General features: G+C 43.1%; 1 long non-coding RNA gene across 1 annotated transcript in view; it reads left to right on the plus strand.

The window, feature by feature from the left end:
- The window catches only part of LOC120999215, a 117,007-nt gene that overhangs the window by 26,989 nt on the left and 70,113 nt on the right, over positions 1–19,905 (plus strand). Inside the window, exon 2 of the long non-coding RNA XR_005778508.1 lies at positions 19,827–19,834. This is a non-coding gene — a long non-coding RNA (uncharacterized LOC120999215). The remainder of the gene's footprint in view (positions 1–19,826; positions 19,835–19,905) is intronic.

The raw sequence follows: 19,905 nt of genomic DNA on the forward strand, positions 1-19,905 counted from the left end.
CCTAACCAAAAAGCTGTATTTCTGGCCTAAATGTGACAGTGACTTATGCATGTGTAATCACAGATGTGCAGTATATCAGAGGGTTTTTTCACCCCAGTAAGAAAAAAGCTGTATTTCTGTTCTAAATGTGACAGTCACTTATGCACGTGTAATCCCAGATGTGCAGTATATTAGAGGGTTTTTTCACCCCAGTATGCCAAAGCCGTATTTATGGCCTAAATGTGACAGTGACTTATGCATGTGTAATCCCAGATGTGCAGTATATCAGAGGCTTTTTTCACCCTAACCAAAAAGCTGTATTTCTGTCCTAAATGTGACAGTCACTTATGCTTGTCTAATCCCAGATGTGCAGTATATTAGAGGGTTTTTTCTCCAAAGCTATATTTCTGGACTTGCAGATAGCCTATGTTGGGGCACTATCGTTGTATAAAATGGCTGCCGATCAGGTATTGATATTGATGAAATGAAGAAAAAAAAGTTTGTTTTCAGCAGTAGTTGGCTCAGGGCAGGCTTCAAAAAATTGTGCACTGCGTCCACAAAACACTTTTTCTGTAGACCGCTGAGTACATAAACCAGTTCTTGATAAGATCGCTCCCTTATCTCTCTCTCACAGCAGCTGCAGCCTCTCCCTACACTAATCCGAGCAGAGTGACCGGCGGCGCTACGTGACTCCAGCTTAAATAGAGGCTGGGTCACATGCTGCAGTTGACCAACCACAGCCATGCCAATAGTAGGTATGGCTGTGATGGCCTTTTGGGGCAAGTAGTATGACGCTTGTTGATTGGCTGCTTTGCAGCCTTTCAAAAAGCGCCATAAAAATCGCCGAACTTTTACGTAAATGTTCGGGTTCAGGTCCGGGTTCCGAAAAACCTAAAGTTCGGTACGAACCCGAACTTTACAGTTCGGGTTTGCTCAACTCTACTAGAGATGAGCGAATTTTAAAAAAAATTGATTCGGCCTGTTCCCCGAATTTAAAAAAAAAAATTGGTTCAATCCAAATTTAATTGCAGCGAATCGCGTTAAAAAACGGCTGTTTCCTGGCTGCAGAGAGCCTTTATAGTGATGTAGAACACTGTACCTTGCAGTAACACGCATATTGAGTCTGCTCTAGTATTGAAATAATACTGTGAGTCAGTATGACATTCAGATGACAGATGTCGTTCTTAGAATCACTGCATACTTCAATTATTTGGGCAGTCACAGAGCGAAAACTGACCAAATAACTCAAGTATGAACTCAGCCCTAGGCATCATGCACACAACCGTATTTTGTTTCCGTGTACGATACGTTTTTTTTGCGGATAGGATGCGGACCCATTCATTTCAATGGGTCCGCAAAAAATGCGGACAACACACCGTGTGCTGTCCACATCAGTATGTCTGTTCCCTTGCTCCGCAAAAAAGATAGTGCATGTCCTATTTTTTTCTAGTTTGCGCACAAGGATAGGCATTATTACAATGGATCCGCACAAAAAAACTTATCCGCAAAAAAAACCGGATGCCATACGGAAAGTCATCCGTTTTTTTTGCGGATCCGCAATTTGCGGACATCAAAACACATACTGTCGTGTGCATGTAGCCTTACAGGTTGATGTTAGCGCCAAGAAGAAGCACACTCCTTTTACACCGTCGTCAGCTGATTCCACATAGATGTCTACAGAACCTGTTCTATTAAACGATTATACAAGTAGAGCCCACCGACAGAGTGGAGAGGGTGTCGGCAGTAAGTTTGTGTTGACGTCACTGATTATTTTGCCCTTCCTCTGATCCATAGAACAATAACCCCCAAACAACGGATCCTGTCTGTTGAGCATCCGCCTTCACTCGGTCAGCATTTGGTCAGTAATCCATCAGTATTGTGGATCCAAAACAGAGATGACACGTAAATAGAATATTTGCATGTCTTCTGTGTTTTGTACCCACTCCTGCTTTTAGCTACCAAATCACAAGCCAATTCTGATAGGACCATACAGACAGGATCCGTTGTGCAACTCATTTTTCCTTTCTTCTGACAGATCAGAAGAAGGGTCAAATAAATGATGATGTCAGCCAGGCCAAAAGGCAAAATAGTGGCCCTGTAATGAAATGGGGAGGGTGGGAACAGCATGAGAAGTCCACAGAGTGGCCCTATGACATAGTGGTGAGGTGGAAGCAGCGTGAGAAGACCACAGAATGGCCCAAAGACATAGTCTGGAGGTGGTGGCAGCATCAGGAGGAGGCCACAGACTGGCACAATGACAGTGTGGAGGTGGAGACAGCATCAGGAGACCACAAAGTTACCCGGCGACATAGTGTGGAGGTGGCAGCAGCATCAGAAGACCAGAGAGTGACAAGGTGACATAGTGTGGAGGTGGCAGCAGCATCAGTAAACCACAGAGTGGCAAAGTGACATAGTGTGGAGGTGGAAGCAGCATCAGGAGGCCACTGAGTGGCACAATGACAGTGTGGAGGTGGCAGCAGCATCAGGATGCCACAGAGTGGTACAATGACAGTGTGTGAAGGTGGCGGCAGCAGCAGCATCAGGAGGAGGCCACAGAGTGGCAAAATGACAGTGTGGGGATGGCAGCAGCATTAGGAGACCACAGAGTGGCAAGGGGACATAGTGTGGAGGTGGCAGCAGCATCAGGAGACCACAGAGTCACTGGCTGACAGAGTGGGGAGGTGGGTGGCAATACCAGTACCAGCTGAAGATGGTGGGTGAAAGAAAGAGCACTTGGCATCAAATGTGTGGCATCAGGCGGCTGGTAGCATCAGAATAGTAGCTGAGGCAGGTAGCCAGAAGAAACCGATCTCTTTTGTCAAAGTGTTGGTATGGCACCATGGATGATCTAGTCTGATGCATCAGGCATTGGTAGGTGGAAATCCTGGCGGATCAATGCCTGATTCATCTTGGGGTAACTACGGCTCCTACCGCACTAAACACCCGCTCTGATGCCACACTGCTGGCCGGGCAGGACAGCTTTTCCAGGGCAAACTCGGCCAGTTGCGGCCACAAATCCAGTTTGGCTGCCCAGTAGTCCCTCTGCCGAATGGTGACAATTCAGCTGTCACTACTAGTGATGAGCGGCAGGGGTTATATTCGAATTTGCGATATTTCACGAATATTTTGTAGAATATTCGTCATATATTCGTGAATTTCACGAATTTGGGATTATTTTATTAAATGCGAAAAATCGGCAATGTAAAAATCGCGTAATGTGAATTTGTAACGCGAAATACAGGCATGGGTCACTTTGGCTACATTTTTTAAGCTGCTTGAAGTTTCATGAGTTTATCCTGAGACTGGAGAAAATGGTACATTACAATAGCTTTTTATGCAGATAGTCAAGTGCTCCAATATATTCGCAATTGCGCTAATCGGCAGTGATTAGAACATTTTAGCAGGTCTGACTACAGATTACTGAATGGTGCACTAAGTATTGTTGTGAACTTGACATTGCTTCATTGGCCCACAAGCAAGAAGCAGAGAGGAATCATGTGTTCAGATGGAAAAAAATGCCAAATATTCGATATAACTAATATATAGCACTATATTCTAAATATTAGCGAATTCTCGAAGTGCCGATATTCGCGATAAAAATTCGCTATTCGAATATTTATGCTCAATACTAGTCACTACGCAAGCAAGTGAGCATGCATCGTGCAAGTGACTCGAAGGGACTCCCTGCCTCCATCTCTACTGCATACTGCCACGGTGTCTGGGTCCACTGCCTCGTCTTCCTCATCGCTCTGTAGCTCCCTTGGCTGCTCTTGCTCCTATCCTCACCTATGTATAAAAACCACCCATTTCGCTACACATTGCTTGTGCTCCAATGTCCTCCCCCTCCTCCAGTTCAGCCCCCACAGGGATCATGTGGCCGTGAGATCTAGGCGCCATGTCTCCAGTCCCCTGACCAGCCAGATATACCAGCATCTGTTCCAGGACATGAAGCAGTGGAATGACATTGTTCGTCCTGTAGTCCTGGCGAATGACAAAAAACGTGGCCTCCTCAAAGAACATGAGCAAACGGCAGGTGTTACACATTAGCTGCCACTGGCTGATGATTTTACACAGGGGAATACTCCTGTCCGCTTGGATTATCAAGAAATCATTTATGGCTTTCTCTGTTCGTATAGTCGGTCCAACATATGGAGGGTGGAATTCCAACGGGTGGAAACGTCGCATCTCATCCTTTGTTGGGGGATGCCGTTCTGCCACTGCAGCTCAAGGAGGGTGTGCTTTCCGGTGTACTAGTGGCTGAAGTGCATGCAAAGTTTCCTGGCCATTTTTAGGATGTCTTGCAGATGGGTGGAAGACTTCAGGAACCGCTTGACAACCAGATTGAACACGTGTGCCACGCATGGCGCATTGCTCAGCCCTCCATGATGCAACGCCGACACCATGTTCTTCCCGTTGTCGGTCACCATGGTTCCGATTTCCAGTTGACACAGAGTTAGCCAGGATTAGATTTAGGACACGGAGTAGTTCCTCCCCTGTGTGATTCTGCCCAGGCAAATGAGTGCCCTGCACATGTGGTATGCTGGAGGGGCACAGTGAATTGTCCCTGCAGTGGAGGCTGAGGACACAGTGGAGGATGAGGAGGCGGACATTGTCGCAGGACCAACGGCGTGAGAACGTGGAGGCGGAAGCGGCATCACCTGGCCAAGTTGCTGGTGTGGCTATGCAGGAACCACATTCACCCAGTAGGCTGTAAAGGACATGTATTGTCCCTGACCGTAGTAACATCTCCACACGTGGGCACTGCCATGCACTTTGGCAGACACTGACAGGCTCAAGCACTGGCCCACCTTCTGTTGTACATGTGTGTGCATGGCTGGCCAAAGAAATGATGGCTTGGGACTCTCTACCTCGGCTCGGCATAAGCCATCAGTTCTCTGAAAGGTGCAGAGTCCACCACTTGGAAAGGGAGGGACTGCAGCACCAGCAACTTGGACAGGAGCACATTTAGCTTCTGCGCCGTTGGATGAGTGCATGCATACTGTTGTCTCTTGACAGTTGCTTCGATTATGAATTGCTGACAGAATGACTGATTAGAGGTGGAGGAGGGCGAGGAGCATGAGCATCAGAACCAGCAGACGATGGGAAGGACAGACAGCTCCTTTCGGCTGAGGTGGTGGAGCCTTGACTGCCTGAAATCGGCTGCGTGCACTGGATGATGCAGAGGTTGCTGTGGAAAGCTGGACCTCCACATCGGACCCCTGGTTCTCCCGAGCCACTATATGGTTATGCTCCAGATGTTGACGCAGTGCTGTGATGCCAACATTGGCACCCTGGCCATGCTTCACCTTCTGCCCACAGATTCTACATATGGCCTTGTTCACCTCCTCAGGTGGCTTAACAAAAAACTGCCACACCATCGAGTAGGTGATTTTACCCCCAACACTACGCACTGACTGACTGCTACTGCTGCTGCCTCTGTGAACCCGTGCACCGCTACTTACCCTGGCAGGTAGGCTCCTGTGAAGCAGGTGGTCTACCCCGGGAAACATTTGGCTCACGACCTCCCACTGCTGCCACCCTACTGACTCCCAGCTACGCTAGCGACTTGCTGGCTCTGCTGCTGCCTCACAGGCAAGCTGCCACCCTCTTCTCCCAATGATGATGAAGCCCCTTCGTCATCCGACTCCCAAGTGCGATCTGCTATATCCTCATCATCGAGTACTGTCTGCACGTCACTGATGTCCTCCTCAACCGTCTCTGGGTCAGGAGCCTGACTGCTCGCAACACCAGCTCCAACACCACTCTCCTCATCACTACTTGCCCACCTAGTGGAGGAAGCAGTGGATGTCTCCTCCACGTCTTCTAGTAGCTCGTCCTCCCTGTATAGTGAAGCTGAGCCCACAGCATACAATACTTGTCTGGCTGAGGGGGCAGAAAAGGACAGAGGCAGGTTGAGGACATGTGAGGGCCCAGGGCTTGCTCCTGGGCCACGCCAACTAAGGGTTGTATCTGACGAACCCACTGACTCTTGGCTGGGGGTGTCTAATTTCACATGCGAAGAAATCAAAGATCGAGTTAACCATTCAAGAACCGCTGAGTTGCTGGTTAAGTCATGACTACTAGCTGACATTGGGAGCTCAGGCCTCTCGAAGAGACCCCTGCTGCCACGGCGCCTTACTCTGCAGCGACCTCTGTCTGCGCCAGAAGCATTTAGGCCTCTGCCACTCTCCTGTGCAGGGCCTGGCACTTCTCTGTCTGAAATACTGTTAGATCAAATATATAAATAAAAAGGAAAATAAAACACCCCAAAAAAGTCTATAATTTTTTCACTTCACCACACCATAACTGCACCGCTAAACGGCAAATATTTTTTTTCTTTTTCGACTTATACACGCTGCAAAAGGCTTTAGAACATATAACTGCACCGCTGAACGGCAAATATATTTTACTTTTGGCACTAATACATGCCACAAAAGACTTTAGAACATATAACTGCACCGCTGAATGGCAAATATATTTTTCTTTTGCCACTATTATACAACAAAAAGGGCTTTAGAACATATAACTGCACCGCTAAACGGCAAATATATTTTTATTTTGCCACTAATACACACCACAAAAGGCTTTATAACATATAACTGCACCACTAAACAGCAAATATATTTTTATTTTGCCACTATTACTCGACAAAAAGGGCTTTAGAACATATAACTGCACCACTGAACGGCAAATATATTTTACTTTTGCCACGAATACATGCCACAAAAGACTTTAGAACATATAACTGCACCGCTGAACGGCAAATATATTTTTATTTTGCCACTATTACACGACAAAAAGGGATTTAGAATATATAACTGCACCGCTGAACGGCAAATATATATTTCTTTTGCCACTAATACACACCAAAAAGGGCTTTAGAACATATAACTGCACCGCTGAACGCCAAATATATTTTACTTTTGCCACGAATACATGCCACAAAAGACTTTAGAACATATAACTGCACCGCTGAATGGCAAATATATTTTTATTTTGCCACTATTACACGACAAAAAGGGATTTAGAATATATAACTGCACCACTGAACGGCAAATATATATTTCTTTTGCCACTAATACACACCAAAAAGGGCTTTAGAACATATAACTGCACCGCTGAACGCCAAATATATTTAACTTTTGCCACGAATACATGCCACAAAAGACTTTAGAACATATAACTGCACCGCTGAATGGCAAATATATTTTTATTTTGCCACTATTACACGACAAAAAGGGATTTAGAATATATAACTGCACTACTGAACGGCAAATATATATTTCTTTTGCCACTAATACACACCACAAAAAGCTTTAGAACATATAACTGCACCGCTGAACGGCAAATATATTTTTATTTTGCCACTATTACACGACAAAAAGGGATTTAGAATATATAACTGCACCACTGAACGGCAAATATATATTTCTTTTGCCACTAATACACACCACAAAAAGCTTTAGAACATATAACTGCACCGCTGAACGGCAAATATATTTTTATTTTGCCACTATTACATGACAAAAAGGGATTTAGAATATTTAACTGCACCACTGAACGGCAAATATATATTTCTTTTACCACTAATACACACCACAAAAAGCTTTAGAACATATAACTGCACCGCTGAACGGCAAATATATTTTTATTTTGCCACTATCACACGATAAAAAGGGCTTTAGAACATATAACTGCGCCGCTGAACAGCAAATATATTTATTTTTGCCACTAATACACACCACAAAATGCTTTAGAACATATAACTGCACTGCTGAACTGCAAGTATATTTTTCTATTTCCACTTATACACACCACAAAAGGCTTTAGAACATATATCTGCACCGCTGAACGGCAAATATATTTTTATTTTGCCACTAATACATGCCAGAATGGCTTTAGAACATATAACTGCACCGCTGAATGGCAAATATATTTCTATTTTGCCACTATTACACAACAAAAATGGCTTTATAACATATAACTGCACCACTGAACGGCAAATATATTTTACTTTTGCCACTAATACACACCACAAAAGGCTTTATAACATATAACTGCACCTCTGAACGGCAAATGTATTTTTCTTTTTCCACTTATACACGCCACAAAAGGCTTTAGAACATATAACTGCACCACTAAACTGCAAATATATTTTTCTTTTGCCACTAATACACAACAAAAAGGGCTGTAATTTTAGCACTTTACTACACAACGCCTTATAAGCCTTTTTTTCCACTAATACAAGCCAAAAATGCTTTCGAACATATAACTGCACCGCACAAGGGCAAATAAGACATAGAAATATTTCCTTGTAATAAACCCTCCTAATGGATATAACACCCCAATAACAAGAACGGTTTGCTGGAATTACAGAGCTGTATAATGGCAATTTGGGTGCCCAGTCAGTGCAGAAAGGTGTAATAGGATTGTTCCTATTACCTAGGCTGTCACTTCCCCTACTGAACCCTGTTCAACATAAATGCTGTGGAATGATTTCTCCCTATCCTTTCCCTACACCTTGAATAGTCATCCTTGCACTTATAAATCTTTTTTTTAGCACAATGCTTACGTCTCTCCCTGCACTAAGTACACTGGTAAATGGCAGAATCCAAGATGGTTGAGGCTATTTATAGGGCTGTGACATCACAGGGCTGGCTGCTGATTGGCTGCATGCATGGCATTATGGGTGATCCCGCTTTCCCAGAGTTCCTTGCTCCATGTTCTCATACGTGCAGCAGCCATTTTAGGAAAAAATTTGATTCGTTACCACGAAGCGTGAGGAAATTTGGATTTGGTGCGAATCAAATTTTTCCTGAAATTCGCATCGAATTCCACTTCGTCAGCTTCGATTCGCTCATCTCTAGTTAGAGCCACAAACTAAATCTTTGCCCAAGGCGTGAAGGAAATCCTGCATATTGTATATCTATGTATTTACAGTGAATTTACAGTTGTTACACAATTTCAATCATCATATATAAGCAGGTCGGTATTTGTACATCATTTTAGCAACCGTTTTTACTCTTTGAAAGGATTTTACTACCACGTCCCTTTAAATAATGACATAGTTAAAACAAATTTTTACACAAATGACAAATAATATACTGTATGTTTTGTTTAATTAAGGGAAAGTTAAACCTTACAAATTGGTGTTCATAAAAGAGATACTAATAAAATTCACAAACATGTAAGTAACATCTAAAGGAACTAACCAGAACTGAAGATATTTAAGATAACATTGTCATAATAGAGGGTGATATTTATCTGTACACAGCAGACATCCTGCCCAATAACCTAGTGAAGTGCGCTGCAGCCAGGCTCTGATCAAGCTGGAATGGCTGATAATGTACAACACAATGGTGTCATAGCATCAGGCTAAAAACTCAAGCTTTTAAAGGGAATCTGTCATCAGAAAATGACCTATTTTTTTAATCCTGTTTTTATGTTTAACATATTTTAAAATAATTTTTTATGAAGTTATTTTTAATTTGCCATGTCAACATTTATATTTAAAGGGAACCTGTCATGTGGATATTTGATTATAATCTAACTAATTATATACAATCATTAACTACTAAAAAGTACCTTAGATGTATTCACTTACTGTTGTGGTTACCTCATAATATACACACAAATATGCCACATGCCGCATGCTAATGAGCTGATTAGAGTCCAGCGTGATGTCAGTGAGTCCAGCGTTTTTTTAATTCAGAGCTATAGCCACTCCCCTGCCCACCTGCTGCTGATTCATATGGAAAATAACTGTCAATCAGCAGCAGGTAGGAGGGGAGAGTCAGGAGCTCATAAATAATCAGGACTCATCATTATGAGCTGGAGATTTTCAATACAAGATGTTGGCAGATTGACTGGGTCAATTAAAGAAAGTGACCCAGCATTTTGCTAAGAGAATCATTCACGTATTTATGTTGCCCTTAGTTAAGACACCATAAAACTGGTGACAGGTTCCCTTTAAATAAAATACATAAAATCCTGCAGTTTTCTCCCTGGCCACTAAGCCTAATAATAGGCACCACTTCTTGGTCTCTACAGATCACTTTACTGCAGTTATACATTATTCTAAACCTGCCTGTAGTGATAAGAAGATATCACGTTTTTGTATAGCTAAGACAGGATCCACCATTCACAATAGGTGATTGTCAAACATTATCTATTCTTTTCTTGTACAATGACCTCTGCACAGGTCACATAGCATGCCCAGAAAACTCTCCCATAGACAGGCTCGGACTAGCCCACAGAAGTACAGGGGAATCCCACGGTGGGCCCCTAAGCAAGGTGGGCCCCTAGTCTCCCACCCCCTGTACAAGTGGCACATAACACATTAGATTTATGGCACTACATACATATATTCAATGTACAGCACCTCAACCAGCCTATGTTCATATAAAAAACTTATAGAGAGATTATTTATTATATTTGAATGTATCTGTATGGTGGGCCCCCAAAATAAATGTTACTGGTGGGCCCTAGGTACCCCAGTCCAAAACTGCCCATAGAAGTCAATGAGGTCCCCCCTGGACCATTGTGTCTATGGCCCATGGGGCTGCTGTAAAGCAATTTTCTTAATAATTTCTAAATGCTGTTAAGAACAGCTCAGTCAAGATGACCGTCCCCATAGTCATGTTCAGGAAACAGAGTAAAGAAATCTGCAATTAGAAAATAAAAACTGATTAGATAAAAAGCATATGTGTCACTATCTGGTTTTAACTGGCAGATAAAATTTATGGTGACATTTCCTTTAAGTTTAAGTGATACTGGTATTAGATATTTTATCTTATATCAGGCACAAAAAACAAAACGAAAGGACCAGAAATGTAGAACTAAGTACATATGTGCTGTACGCCAGACCTGGAAGTATCTGTCATTGTTTAATGTTTTATATGTAATATATTGTGTCACTATGTTTATACCATTTATTCCAGCAGAGGAGGTCACGGCTGGCAATAGTTTGCAGGGACAGGGCTAACCACCTTGTTCCTCCCCTCTTGGTAAGAGTGGGCTGGTCCCACTTCCTTCCAGGAGGGGGAGTTCCAGGCTAGTAAGACAGAGAAAGCAGAAGATAGTTCCTGTTTTGATAGAGAGGGGGTGTGGAAGCACATGTCAGAGCTCCCAGTCCTAGAAACCGTATTTTATTCTTCTGTGAGACCGACACTCTAGAGGGATACTGTAGCAGCGTCCTCTGTGCGACGCTGTTCCCCTGCTTACCGCCGCGGTTCTGGGCACTGTGCTCATCTGTGATCGTGGTCTGTGCTTCCCTGTCTCTGCTGCAGCTTTGGGTTCTGCCTGTGCGGTTAGTATTACCTTTGAAGATTCCGTTCCACAACTTCTATTCAACCTGAACACTGTTTGAACTCTGCTTTGGTTGTGGCAGTAATCATCATTCCCTGGGCGGGGCTGAGTTGTGTCAGGTAATCTTGTTAATCTAGCCTGGCTCTCCTGCAGGTACTTTAGTAGCTCAGCCCTCTAGCCAGACGCCTCAGTGTCAAGGTCCTAATCTTGTGCTAAAGAGCTTGCTTACCACTCGTGTTCCCGACTTCGTGCTTCGTTCATGGACTTCGTTTATCTCCTATCCCAGCCTGCTTGCATCACCTCTCCTGTTGCCGAACCGGATTGTCTGACCTTGCTCCTGTGCCACCTGCCTTGACCCTTTGCTCGTCGTGACTATGTCTCTGCATCATTATTATGTATACGTATGGTGGGCCCTGGTCACGACCCTGCCTGGTTTACTTCATCTGTACTGTCGGTACCTTCGCAGGTTCCTTCTGGTCTGCCTGGACCAGCTGTCACTGACTGGTTTACGCTCCAGAGTAGCCCCTGGCAACTACCGACGGTCTAGCCTATCCTCACCATCTGAGGCTCTAGTGAAATCCGGGTAGTTGCTTAGTCACGCCCCTCTGGAGTATTGCTAGTCAGTGGCGCAGTGGGTTCACATCCGCTGTTCTGTGATAGATACTTAGGAACAAGACCTTATTCTCCTGTGAGACAAACAGTCCAGAAAGACCTGAAGAATTCAAGAGCACAGCTATAAGAAAGCATTAGTTTGATCAGACAGCGGAGTGCTCAGCAAAATACAGACCCAGCTGCATGGTGAGGGATTATAGCTTAGTCATCATCACCTACCTAAACAACCACCTAGCCAGAGAAATATTAAGTGGACACCTATATGCACAAGTGTCTGCTAGTGCCAATCAATTACCAACCAACCAGCCACCATATATCCTCTTCTGGTGCCAACAGCTGGTACTTAATACTGCTGGATGTGCCACAAGTTACCTTTGCGAGAATGTTATACATTTATGAAACAGGCTGGTCCACAGGGGAGAATGCGTGAGGGTCACGGAGGGCCGACGGCCGCAACAGTTCATCGGTACTCACAGTTGGCAGATGCCTCACTGGGGCAGCAGTGCAGTGAAGGGGAGAACAGCACCAAATTCTCCGGGGCATGCTCTATTACATTGGGACACCGGCCAGGTGGTGATTGAGGTGCCCTTGATGGTGATTGGATTTTCTGGGTGCTTGTGCTGCTGGGCCCCCGAATTAGATGATATCGTGACGCAAGCACCTTGGTGGTGTAAAATGATAAAAGTGGTTGTAGTATGGAGATGGAAGAATGAGACAGGGTTCGAATCCAACTAAGAACTTTACTGTAAACAGGGTCTTGACAGCAATTTACATCCAGATATAAACATTCCCTCATGAATATGGAGGTTGAATGCTGTAAATTCAGGTAAGAGGCTGTATATGTGGCTATATCTCAGGCTATGGTAGGAGATTGTGTACTCACTGGTATTTAGCTCTTTGCCTTGTTCTAATCTCAGTAAAGGTAGTTCAGATCCTTGTCTTCTACACACAAGTGCTACAACAGATGGCCTGTCTGTCCTTGAAGTAATGGTGATGCTGCCGGAAGCTGATAAACCTTCACTTTGGTACAAATGCACCTAAAGCCTAGAATATGGCTATTATCCTTTCTTTGTCTTTTTTACATAGAAAATTGTAAAATCCACTTGGCACTCCAGAAGAGTAGACAGTAGAATAAAGATCTCACCTCTGCCAGTTTCTTAGCTTGACACTGAGACAAATGAATTGGCTCCTCTGGGCCGTGGAGCCCAAGAGAGAGCTTAGAGGAGGGGGGTCCTCTCATTCCCCCTGCTCCTCACTCCAGCTACTCCCACTCCACACCACTCTCTCCCTCTAACTAGGCCTGAACTGTTGTATATATACTGAGGTGCAATCCCAATCTAGTGGTGGAATCTGTGTAGTGCACCTAACAGCCTGTTAAAAGGGATATTTATACAAGAGTGCAATACAACATGATACAACATATAATATAACAACTTTGCAGTACCCACGTACACGAGTGGGACACTGCATACCCTTGTTTAACATTTGTCGGCCTCAACACATTCAGGACATGACGAAGTCTCCTGAAAAATATAAAAAGGGAGAGCATGCAGGCACGTGTACTAATATAAATACAACAAACAGTATATATACAGGGGACACCGGCCAGGTGGTGATTCAGGTGCATTTGATGGTTGGTTGGATTGTCTGGGTGCTTGTGCGGCTGCAGAGATGGACCACCGTACAGCAATAAAATGAATTTTGGAGTGAAGCGACTTCAGATCTTGCATCCGAAGCTCGCTTCACTCATCGCCTACATTAGTATACATAATGGCCCTCTCTGTATTATTAGAATATACAGTATCTCACAAAAGTGAGTACACCCCTCACATTTTTGTAAATATTTTATTATATCTTTTCATGGGACAGCACTGAAGATATGGCACTTTTATACAATGTAAAATAGAGTAGTGTGCCCTCAAAATAACTCAACAGAGCCATTAATGTCTAAACCACTGGCAACAAAAGTGGGTACATCCCTAAGTTAAAATTGCGCCCAAAGTGTCTATTTTGTGTGGCCACCTTAATTTTCCAGCCCTGTCTTAAATCTCTTGGGCATGGAGTTCACTAGAACTTCACAGGTTGTCACTGGAATCCTCTTCCACTCCTCCATGTGAGCTGGTGGATGTTAGACACCTTGCGCTGTTCCACCTTCCGTTTGAGGATGCCCCACAGATGCTCAATAGGGTTTAAGTCTGGAGACATGCTTGGCCAGTCCAGCTCAGTTTAGCAAGGCGGTAGTAGTCTTGGAGGTGTGTTTGGGGTCGTTATCATGTTGGAATACTGCCTGCGGCCCAGTTTCCAAAGGGAGGGGATCATGCTCTGTTTCAGTATGTCACAGTATATGTTGGCATTCATGGTTCCCTCAATGAACTGTAGTTCCCCGCAGCCGGCAGCACTCATGCAGCCCCAAACCATGACACTCCCACCACCATACTTGACTATAGACAAGACACACTTGTCTTTGTACTCCTCACCTGATTGACACCATCTGAATCAAATAGGTTTATCTTGGTCTCATCAGACCACAGGACATGGTACCAGTATTCCATGTCCTTAGTCTGCTTGTCTTCAGCAAACTGTTTGTGGGCTTTCTTGTGCATCATCTTTAGAAGAGGCTTCCTGCTTGGATGACAGCCATGCAGACCAATTTGATGCACTGTGCGAAATATGGTCTGAGCACTGACAGGCTGACCCCCCACCCCTTTAACCTCTGCAGCAATGCTGGCAGCACTCATACGTCTATTTTGAAAAGACAACCTCTGAATATGAAGCTGAGCACGTGCACTCAACTTCTTTGGTTGACCATGGCAAGGTCTGTTTTGAGTGGAACCTGTCTTGTTAAACCGTTGCATGGTCTTGGCCACCATGCTGCAGATCATTGTCAGGGTGTTGGCAATCTTCTTATAGCCTAGGCCATCTTTATGTAGAGCAACAGTTATTTTTTTCAGATCCTCAGAGAGTTCTTTGCGATGAGATGCCAAATTTAGATCACCAAATTTAACACACTTTGTACCCCTCTGTATTATTAGGATATATAATAGGCTCCCTCTGTATGATTAGTTTATATAATGGATCCCCATGTATTATTAGGTTATATAATGCCGCCCTCTGTATTATTAGGATATATAATGACCCCCTCTGTATTATTAAAATATATAATGGCCATCTGTGTATTATTAGTATATAAATTGGTCTTCTCTATATTATTAGTATTTACTGTATAATGGCCCCTCTGTATTATTAAAATATAATTAACTAGTGAGAACTCTGTGTCAAGTCATCTCACATATTTAATGTAACTTTTTTTTGTTTCAGTTTGAAAAATCAATATACTGTAGGGGATCAGTACACCAATACATAGGGTTGGGCAACAATTTATCTGTGAGTGATAACATGATATTAAGGGTCAGTCCTGGCCCTCAATCATCTGTTTTCACGTATTGTATCTCCACATGTTTTTTTTTGTTTGCTCAATTTAATTAAACCAGCATATAAGTGATCAGTACACCAATACACAGGGTAGGGCAACAATTTACCTGTGAGTGTTACAGTAAAATTAAGTGTCAGGCCTCAATCGTACATTTCCATTATCTCCACATGGTTGGAATTAATTATTTTTTTTTTTTTTTTTTTTTGGGGGTAGCATATAGGTGATCAGTACACAAATACAAAGGGTAACAAACATGGAATATGAAAAACCATAACATATGTGCCAGCACGGTCTGTTTTTAAACACTATGTATATTAATGCTGTCAAACATGTGTTTAGCCATAGCTATGTATGTTAGGGTCACTCAGACATAATTTACTATTGCTTTCACTGCATTTGAGAGCTTGGGGAGTAGTGTTGAGCACGAATATTCGAATAGCGAATATTAATCGGGAATATCGCAACTTCGCTAATTTGCCAATATTTTGAATATAGTGCTATATATTCGCTATATCGAATATTCGTCATTTTTTTACATCTGAAAACATGATTCCTCCCTGCTACTTTCTTGTGGGTCAATTGGCCCACAAGCAACTTAAAGGGCTTCTGTCACCCCACAAAAGTCTTTTTTTTTTTTTTGGATAGTTACATTCCTTATAGCGCGATATAGGAGAATATAATCTTATCACTTACTTTCATGCGGCCGTTTCTTTAGAAAACAAAGTTTTATAATATGTAAATCCGGTCTCTACCAGCAAGTAGGGCGTCTACTTGATGGTAGCCGCAGCAGAAAACCGCCCCCTCGCCGTGTTGATTGACAGGGCCAGCTGTGATCTCCTCCTCCGGCCGGCCCTGTCAGTATTTCAAAAATCGCGCCCCTCTGTTCATTCGGCGCAGGCGCTCTGAGATGAGGAGGCTCGTCTCCTCAGAACTCCCTCAGTGCGCCTGCGCCGATTACATCACCGAAAGAGAAGACGTCATCGGCGCAGGCGCACTGAGGGAGTTCTGAGGAGACGAGCCTCCTCATCTCAGAGCGCCTGCGCCGAATGAACAGAGTCGCGCGATTTTTGAAATACTGACAGGGCCGGCCGGAGGAGGAGATCACGGCTGGCCCTGTCAATCAACACGGCGAGGGGGCGGTTTTCTGCAGCTGCTACCAGCAAGTAGACGCCCTACTTGCTGGTAGAGACCGGATTTACATATTATAAAATTTCGTTTTCTAAAGAAACGGCCGCATGAAAGTAAGTGATAAGATTATATTCTCCTATATCGCGCTATAAGGAATGTAACTATCCCCCAAAAAAAAAAAGACTTTTGTGGGGTGACAGAAGCCCTTTAAGTAGGAAGGAATCATGTTTTTATATGGAAAATAAAATGAATATTCAAAAAAACTAATATATAGCAATATAGGGACTATATTCGTTATTTAGAATATTAGCTTTTTTTTTTTTCAATCTGTACAATTGTTCGCATACTCCTCCAAGACAAGCGTCCCCTTCACCATGGAAACGCCTGTGGGTTAGAAAATACCATCGGATCTGAGTTTTCCCTGAGATCGTGAAAACTCAGATCCGATGGTATATTCTAACCCACAGGCGTTCCCATGGTGACGGGGACGCTTGTCGGGGAGGAGTATTCCAAAGTGGAAGAACAGTACAGATTGAAAATAATCTGTGCTCCTTATACACTCCTCAACACTGAAACTGCAGCACCAAGAAGGACAAGCTGTAAGGTTATGCAAATTGAGAAAGTAGCAGGTGTCTTTTAGGCTACTTTGACACTGGCGTTTTGGCTTTCCGTTTGTGAGATCCGTTCAGGGCTGTCACAAGCGGTCCAAAACGGATCAGTTTGCATTCAAATGCTTTCTGAATGGAAAAGGATCCGCTCAGAATGCATCAGTCTGCATTAGTTCAGTCTCCATTCCGCTTTGGAGAAGGACACCAAAACGTTGCTTGCATCGTTTTGGTGTTCGTCTGACGAAACTGAGCCAAACGTATCCGTTTTCACTGATACAATCTGGCGCAATAGAAAACGGATCCGTCCCCAATTGACTTTCAATGGTGTTCAAGACGGATCTGTTTTGGCTATGTTAAAGATAAAGCAAAAAAAATGCACCACACGGATATGCCACTGACTATACTGGCTAGTCATAAATGCAGATATTAAAAGCTGAGACTTTCGCCAATATATTCCTGTCAGGAAAATATCGGAGCCCTTCATGCACCACGTCACGGTCACTCAGCATGGCAAATGGTCCTACCACTATGCTAACTATGGTGTGAACAGGGTCTGAAGGTGATGTATTCCAGCTCACAGCCAGGCTTCCACACAAACGCCTAGCAGGACAACTAGTGCAATGGGAACAAAGCCAGACTTCAAGCCACACCCATATCAGACCCTGTGATGGAGGTCACCAGGTGCAAAAGAGTGTTTGAGTGCCAGGTAAAGGCACATACACTACATATAAAACAAGACAAAAACACTGAAATATAGTGGCAATACTGGAGGAGCGGCTCAACCCCTAACACTGTAGCGTGTTTTTCATTGGGGGAGCAGCCCCACCGCATGTGGACCGCAGCAAACGACTATCCCCAACAAAAAATGCATACGGTGGAGGATGTCGGCGCGGTCCACATGCACCACAAGGACATCCTACACAAAACGGAGCATTGTGCGGATGTAAATACAATCATATAGCAAAAAAATGCACCAAACGGATATGCCACTGACTATACTGGCTAGTCATAAATGCAGATATTAAAAGCTGAGACTTTCGCCAATATATTCCTGTCAGGAAAATATCGGAGCCCTTCATGCACCACGTCACGGTCACTCAGCATGGCAAAGGGTCCTACCACTACGCTAACTATGGTGTGAACAGGGTCTGAAGGTGATGTATTCAAGCTCACAGCCAGGCTTCCACACAAACGCCTAGCAGGACAACTAGTGCAATGTGAACAAAGCCAGACTTCAAGCCACACCCATATCAGACTCTGTGATGGAGGTCACCAGGTGCAAAAGAGTGTTTGAGTGCCAGGTAAAGGCACATACACTAAATATAAAACAAGACAAAAACACAGAAATATAGTGGCAATACTGGAGGAGCTGCTCAACCCCTAACACTGTAGCGTGTTTTTCATTGGGGGAGCAGCCCCACCGCATGTGGACCGCAGCAAACGACTATCCCCAGCAAAAAATGCATACGGTGGAGGATGTCGGTATTGCCACTATATTTCTGTGTTTATGTTAAAGATAATACAAACGGATCCATTCTGAACGGATGCAGACGGTTGTATTATCTGAACGGATCCGTCTGTGCAGATCCATGACGGATCCGCACCAAATGCGAGTGTGAAAGTAGCCTTAGATCTGCAAATCATCAAATTAAAAAAAGACGAATATTCAAAATAACGAATATATTCGCCATATTGCTATAACTTTTTGAATATTCGTCATATTCGTCATATTCTAAAACACGAAGTTATAGCAATATAATGAATATTCGTGAACTACACATATAGACTGCAATTTAGCTAATATAGTGCTATAGTATTTTTTTTTATAGTGTAAATTTTTTCCAAATCTGAACTTCAGAAGAGACAAAATAAAATTGACTATAAAAAAAAAAGATTATAGCACTATATTAGCTAAATTGCAGTCTATATGTGTATTTTACGAATATTCGCTCTATTGCTATAACTTTGTTTTTTAGAATATTCGTAATATTCTAAAACAAGAATATATAGCACTATAGCGAATATTCGTAAAAAAATAAGAAATTCTTCTTATTGTTACATAATCTTGTCACACACTGTGTATTGATATCTATTGTCTATAGATTTTACACGATTATCTTCTATAACTTTGATTTAGTTATGTCTTTGTGATTGACATACATTTATACTGTAACCTACTATTTTATAATTTTCAATAAAAACTATTGTTCAAAAAAATAAATAATAAAATACACATATTAGCCATAGCCATAGCCATAGCCAACCAATAGGAAAGTTGCCTTATACAGTTAAAAGAAAATCGCAATACGCGAATAATTAATTAAATCGCATATTACTCGCGATAAATAGAATAATGATGAAAATTCGATTTCGACGAATATAAGACGAATATTCAATCGAACATTCGTGAAATATTGCGAAATCGAATATGGCACCTCCCGCACATCACAATTGGGGAGGGAGGAGGCAGAAATGTATAAAAAAATAAACAAAAATAGACAAGTTTTCCTAAAAATTCAGAGTCCTGGAAGACTAGAGGGTGCTATATACCAATTTTCAGGGCAATTGAATCGATTCAGGTCCAAATTTGGCGAACCTAAGTCGAACTGAATCTCTAGTGGTTCGCTCATCTCTAATTTCAACCAAACTTGTTTACCATCTAATGTGTATGATGGTAGTCCAACTTTCTCTCTATGGCAGATGTCCAATATTATTATTCTTGAAGGACATAAGCCACTACCAGGGACATAATGGTTTAGTGGTAATGGTTTACAAGGAGTCTCCATTGAGATTGCATTGCATGCTTGGGTGAAGCAATGCATGTTTGGCCAATAGCTA

This window comes from Bufo bufo, chromosome 4 (assembly GCF_905171765.1).
Source record: "Bufo bufo chromosome 4, aBufBuf1.1, whole genome shotgun sequence".
In the NCBI taxonomy this organism is placed as follows: domain Eukaryota; kingdom Metazoa; phylum Chordata; class Amphibia; order Anura; family Bufonidae; genus Bufo; species Bufo bufo.